The 6,961-nt window shown below is 35.9% G+C and overlaps 1 pseudogene; it reads right to left on the bottom strand.

Moving 5' to 3' along the window:
- Positions 1–5,948: 5,948 nt before the first annotated feature.
- LOC149211623 (putative 2' cyclic ADP-D-ribose synthase BdTIR pseudogene) lies at positions 5,949–6,314 on the bottom strand (annotated as a pseudogene).
- Positions 6,315–6,961: the final 647 nt, after the last annotated feature.

The raw sequence follows: 6,961 nt of genomic DNA, 5'->3' as shown, positions 1-6,961 counted from the left end.
ACTCACCAGCAGAAGATACAACTGTATTGGGTTGTCAAAGTTGGCCAACTCCTGCACCAAGGAAAGTGGCTCATCAGGGACCAAGTTTAGTAGAAGTTCGCCCATCTCATGGAGGCACTCAATGCAATGTAGAACATTGCTTCCTAAGGGGGAGAACTAATCCAGGTGGTTATTGGTGGCCACCTGCCTATTCCACTTGGAACCCCACCATTGTTTCTTTTTGGTTTCCTTAATTGTAGCACAACTTACTATTTTTGGTTGTTTTTCAGGTCTTAAATTTCTAGAGCTATTTTGAGGGACTAAAAGACGTTTCAAGGGAAAACGGTGAGACCAGAAAAGTCTCAAATTGGCCTTCTTATTTTTTTCAGCCTCCTATTTGAGATCTTTGAAATGAGGTATTATGATAGCCAAACAGAGATCGTATGCCAAAGTTACGACCTCGAGAAGTTGATGTACCAAATTACCCAAACGGGACCGACAAGTTTGGCACTTCATCTCCTAGGGTTAGGTTTTTGGATGTTTAGGGTTTTCCATTGTTACTAAATAATAAATATGCCTTTGAGCCTCATTGTAACATAGTTTATAGGCATGTAGCTGCCACATATCTTCTCAAAGATAAGCTACCATCGCTCGAGCTAGTTTATTTCCATTTATGTATGTAAGCATATTTTAGTTCTTTCATATTAATTAAATGAAGATTTCTTTTTGATGCATCTTTGTGTTTATGTGTATATCTGTGTTTTTTTGCATTCCCGCATAAGTCTGGATCAATGAAACCCAATAGTCTCCCTCTCCATGTATATATCTATGTTTTATCTTAATGCAATGCAACAATTACATTCAGAGTTACTCCTAGCCTAACAAAGATAAATAACTACCAACTTACCAAAGAATGACTTCAACACTTCATTCATCAACCACAGGAATGTGCTAGGCGCATTTGTCTACCCAAATGGCATCACAAGCCATTCAAACAATCCATCCTTTGTCTTAAACACTATCTTCCATTCATCACCTGCTCTAATATGAATTTGATGATAGCCACTTTTCAAGTCAATCTTTGTGAAATACTCTGCACCACTCAAACATTGCATAAGGTCATCCATTCTTGGAAATACAAATCTATACTTGATGGTGATCTTGTTTATGGTGTGTGAATCAACACACGTTCGCCATTCCCCTATCTTCTTCGGTGTTAGTACTGTTGGTATTGCACAAGGGCTTAAACTTTCACGAATCAATCCATGGTCAAGCAATTCCTGCACTTTCCAATTCAAGTCTTCATTCTCTACTAGAGTCATTCTATGTGGTGCTTTGTTTGGAAAACTTGATCCTGGGATAAGATCGATTTGGTGCAAAATGTTGCACAAGGAGGAAATATGTTGGGTATTTCCTCTGCCACAATCTCTTTAAACTCTTTCAACATACTTTGAACACTTCCAAGGAGTGGAACATCACTCCCTATTTCAGCTTTTTGGAATTATCTTGCCAAGAGAGCCAGATAGTACCCATTATGTTTCTATACTTTTAAAAACTCTTTGGTTGAGCACAATAATATGCTATTGTTATAACTCTTCACTTACTCATTGCAACTCCCATTTTATTCGCACATGGGTGTTATATGTAATGTTTCCCATTTTGCACAAACTTAGAAGTGTTTGCTCTGCCATCATAAGACACTTTCCAATCAAATAACCAAGGTCTCCCAAGCAGAATACGATATGCATCCATGTCTACAACGTCACACATCACTTGCTCTCTAAACTCTCCAATCTGAAAATTCAAGGGATATTTCTCTATCACGGTTACTTGCTGACCCTTTTGCAACCAAAAAACTCTGTAGGGATTAGGATATGGTTCAAATTTTAGATTTAGTTTATTTTTAACCTCGGTGGAGACCAAATTTTTGGTACTTCCTCTTTCAATGATCAAGTTACAACACTTACCTTGCACTTTACACTTGGCTTTGAAAACCTTCTTCCATTGTTTAGTCTTTGTTGCAAGCTTTTGTTCCAGCCTCAACAAGGCTCTTCAAAACATCATATTTTCACCTTCCTCTTGTGGAAGCACAACCACATTTTCTCTAACTACTGATGCCTCATTTTTCACTGTCATTTGTGTCCTAGCATCACCTCTTTTGCTTCCTTATTTGTCAAGGCATTCTGATGCTTTATGACCTTCAACACCACACCTATAACAAGTGATTACAAACTTGCCTCTACCTCTACTGAATCCTCGACCTCTACCAACACCACTTCCTCTTGGGATTTGGCTACTTGAAGCCTCTTCTTCCTTCTCATTTAATTTGGTATTATTTAATCTTCCTCTTCCTCTTATACCTTTTACTCTAAGCTTCTATTGAGTTTTCCTTTCAACCTTTTCCTCAACCTTCAAGGCAATTTGGTAAGCCTCATCCAGAATTTGAAAATATTGTGTGCTCATCTCAACATCGATCGAATACTTCAATCCATTAACATATCTAGACACACACTGATACTCTGGCTCTTTAATACTAGACCTAAGTGATAATTTTAAGAATTCTTCCATGTACTCACGCACAGACACATATTTCTACGTCAAAATATGAACTTGTTTGCATAAGTTTTGCTGACAATCTGCAAAAACAAAATTCTTCTTTACCTTGCTCACCATATTCTTCCAAGTTCTAATTCTTTCCAGTCCAAGGTCATTCCTATCTCTCTACAACATGTCCCACCAAAGGGTTGTATTTCTTTTCATCTTTGTGACTGCAAAACAAATTTTGTTAACGTCTTGAACATTTTCATATTCAAAATACCTCTCAAGCTTTCCAAGCTAGTATATGAGATTTTCAGCCTTTAGGCTTCCATTGTAGCACGAGACTTCCACCTTCGCACTACCTCTGTTGCTCAAGTACAATATCAAACGCATTGTCGTGTCTGCATTTTCATCTTTTTATTCAGCTTCAACTTCATCTTCAGGTCTTGAATCTATCTCAACATTCCCATATCCTTTGTGTTCCAACTACTCTATTATTCTCTATAGCTCTTCCAGATCTAGGTTTTCGACACCTCCACGCGCTGCTCCTCTCCTTCTTGGAAACACCTTCACAAGTATCTTGGTAATTTTAAACCTAACTACCATCCACAACCCATTCTAGGAGTTGATACAAACTTGCACTACAACACTTCGAAATGTTGTTACACCACCAAAGTTTTAGGGTATTCTTCCAACACACTATAGGAACACACGTAACACCTAAAGTGAAACAAGCTTTGATACCACCCGATGAATTCACTACAGGCTGCAACACTTTTAATTGTTACAACACTGAACTACACCCTCAGAGTACATAACGAATCCATATGGAAACAATGTAAACGTTTGTAACAGTATTTTCGATAAAAATCACATAAAATAATTTAATCTTGTCGCATTTCGAACCAACGAGTGTAGTTCATCTTGTCCTAAAGATGAACCACGCTAGTTGATTCAAAACGTGACGAGATTTTATTTTATGTGATTTTTACCGAAAATATTGTTGCAATTAATATGGATCACAAAAGTCTAAATTCTACAATGTAAATGTTGTTAACATAGGCAATATATTCATATTACATAACAAAGTATTCAATATTTGTTTATTAAATGTTCAACTAGATTACAATGAACAATTAAAATATCAAACTTATGATTAGAGTGATGGATTACAGAGTAAGCTAATATAATTATTGACAAAGGTGCAAAGATCCTTTGAATCTCGACTTGCACGTCTTGCAATTTTCTAGCCTTCCCAACTCCAAATGTCGCCTCCACGATATACTAACCAACCAATATTCCATTGCAATCTCCCCCCTTTAACCCTCCTTTGATCCATTGAATCGATTAAACTCTTGGAAAGTTACAATCTATTTCCCCCGAAATTCAATTGCCAAAACCACTTCCTTTTCCTTCACAATCGCTTCACCTCCTCCTCATGGGCATGGTTGATGCGATTTCACACTCAGATGTTTGTTCTTCCACTTGCGCACACTATTGTGACACGAATTCATCACATGTGACATATGGATGACATTAGATGTGCTTGATGATAGTGTTGAAGTGGAGTTTCAACATGTGTTTCAACGTATGTGATAGTGTTGTCAAATGATGGGAACACAACAATAGAAACGCCCACGATATACAGCCATGATCCAACACAAATAAGAGTTCAAAAGGTGTTACAACAAGTGTTTCAGCCTATTATAAATGAACTACATATCACAAGAAAAACAAAGTTTCAACCCTCCTTTATTAACACCTAACTAATGTTGCGAGAAATCAATTTTTTTTTTTGTGGTGATGAGTATTATTCGAGCCTAGAGATGCTCCTGCATCATCGATGTGTTTGAGTTCAGTTAAATTACCAATGCACCTTGGCAGTGCCTTCATTCTTGACCATCTTACCAATACTAGTACCTTTAATGATTGCAGAAGACATAATTCTTCTAGCAATTTTGTGATATTGACCCCTTCTCCATATAGATAACAAATTACATTTTGTTCCAGACAGTGTAGATCCCCTATAGACTTTGGAATGTCCAAGAGGGGAGCCTTTATCTCAAACTCTCTCAACTATAGAGGTGGTTGTAAAATGTTCAGAAATCATTCTTCTCACCAGAAGAAACCTTGAGAACATATACCATGTGTTACAATATCAATAGCTAGTAAAAACAAACTTTAATTCTAAAAATGTTAACTTTAATTCAAAAAATCCTAATTTACCTACAATTCCTCTTCCGATAATGTTTTTAATCCCTTCCCTTCAACTTGTAAAACCCCTAAATTTTTCATAGGAACCAAGGAAGGTAGGGAAAAAGGTAGGGAAGGAGAGAAGTAACCCTTGGTCGAGCACAACCATTTGAGATTTGGAGAATACACCTTTGTCAAAATGTGATCAAATGGAAATTTTTGTGGTCAAAGGTTTTTTAACTTTATCCCAAACCATTTGAAATTATTTTACGCATATATATTTCCAACAATGTTAAAATCACATTAATCGAAGCTCATATACAAAATTTTTGCCTCCCACAAGTTGACCTACCATGTTCACTACCATGGTACAAGAGGATGCCATGTCAACCCCGTTACTCTTGCATATGGAGCTAGCCATGCATAGACTTTCCAAAAGAATTATAATATTGCAATTCCAATTATTAAAGAAAAATTGACGTCTAAAATGGGCCTCCTAAGAAATATTATAAAATAATAGTCATGAAATAATAAAATAAGACTTGATTACATCATCAAATTTTAGAGGGGAAAAAGAAAAAACTACTTTTTCAACTCATATTTTTAACTTGTCTCCTATGGTTTTACTCAATTTTTGAGTGCAAGCACTCGTTGGATGTCGAGTTTAATTCTTCATCCAAGGAGTACTCATGTTACATACTTTCGATGGACCCTGCTACACGAAAAATAAGAAATACATGAAAAAACATGATTGTAATCACATTTTTCATATAATTCGCAATTTTCATGTAGCAGAGTCCAATGAAAGCATGCAATATGGGCTCTCTTTAAATGAGAAATTTCTTTCACATCCAATAAGTGTTTCTGCTAGAAATTTGAGTAAAACCTTAAGGAGAAAAGTTGAAAATACGAGTTGAAAAAGTAATATACATAAACATTAACCTCACTAAACAGGTTCCTAAATTACTTTAAACATTAAAAAAAAAAAAAATGGAGTGGAATTTTATATTTCAATTCTTTTCATAATTATTATTTAAAAAAAGGAAAAAAAATTATATAAATTTTGATTTTATTTTGAATAGTTCACTTAGCACTCATTGCATCGGGTGATGCTCACAGGGGTGAAGAAGTGGGATTGAAACTAGTGAAATGTGGAGAACGAATCACATAGCATCAATCATCACTTCCGCGGAGTCTGACCATCATAGTCAGTTTTGCTTGCGAGATCATCTAGCGCTTCAGCATAAGTTCTCTTTTTGCCCCGGTCCCCGAAGCTCATCAGGCTTCACGTGGTAGAACACTGGAATTATAGGGGCATTCGTGTCCAACATTTGCAGAAGTTCATCTAGACACCAACTTGAATCGGCATATCCTTGGGAGAATATGGCCACGTGAACCGAGGCCGATCGAATGGCGTGTCCAATCTGAACACTGAAATCATCTCCCCGTTGCAATTCAGGCTGATCCAGGAAGACTCTCAGTCCATGTAAAGAAAGACGGTTGTAGAGATGGCTGGCAAAAGTTTTCTTTGCATCCGAACCACGATGATTGATAAACACATCGTGGTCTGAATTAGCAGCAGCGGAGCTGGAGGGTTGAGCCATTGCCGATTGGAAAATAGAAATGGAGGTGATCGGAGGGATGTTCGATGCTACCAAATCAGTTTGCAAGGAAGGATATTAGCAACGAGTCTCAAAGCGCAGAAATTCTGGAAAATTTGCAATGAAAATTTTGGTACGCAGAGAAATTTACAGACATTAAACCGCTGAGAGATCTATAATCCCACCGATCAATAGAATAAACCGAGCGCATTTTCCAAGGTCATGTTTACACGCGTTTGCCATGGGTCGATAGAATAAATCGCGCGCTATGTCAACGCTCATGTTTCCACGCGTTTTGGCCCGGCCATAACTTCAGAAATAAAATATTTTATTATACACATAAATATTGTAATTTATAAATACTTTAATACTATATTTATATACATAAAAAGTAATAATAGTATGCATATTGTTTTAAAAGCTTTCACATGATCACGACTATATAATGTATATCGTAATATGAATATTGTAATAAAAGTTAAAATGTTTACTTATAAAATTATAATGGGTAATTGAAAAGTAAATATGTTTCTCATATTCTTATCCATTTTATTTATCAATTATCATATTTTTTAATAAATATTTTATTAAAAGTGAATAGAATATATATTTTTAATTTAAATTATTTTATTTTTATTTTATATTTTAAT

The sequence above is a fragment of the Pinus tabuliformis genome, chromosome 1_1, assembly GCF_031772625.1.
Source record: "Pinus tabuliformis cultivar Carrire ecotype Pingquan chromosome 1_1, CPIR1, whole genome shotgun sequence".
NCBI classification, from domain to species: Eukaryota; Viridiplantae; Streptophyta; class Pinopsida; order Pinales; family Pinaceae; genus Pinus; species Pinus tabuliformis.
This window is presented reverse-complemented; position numbering and strand designations above follow the sequence as displayed.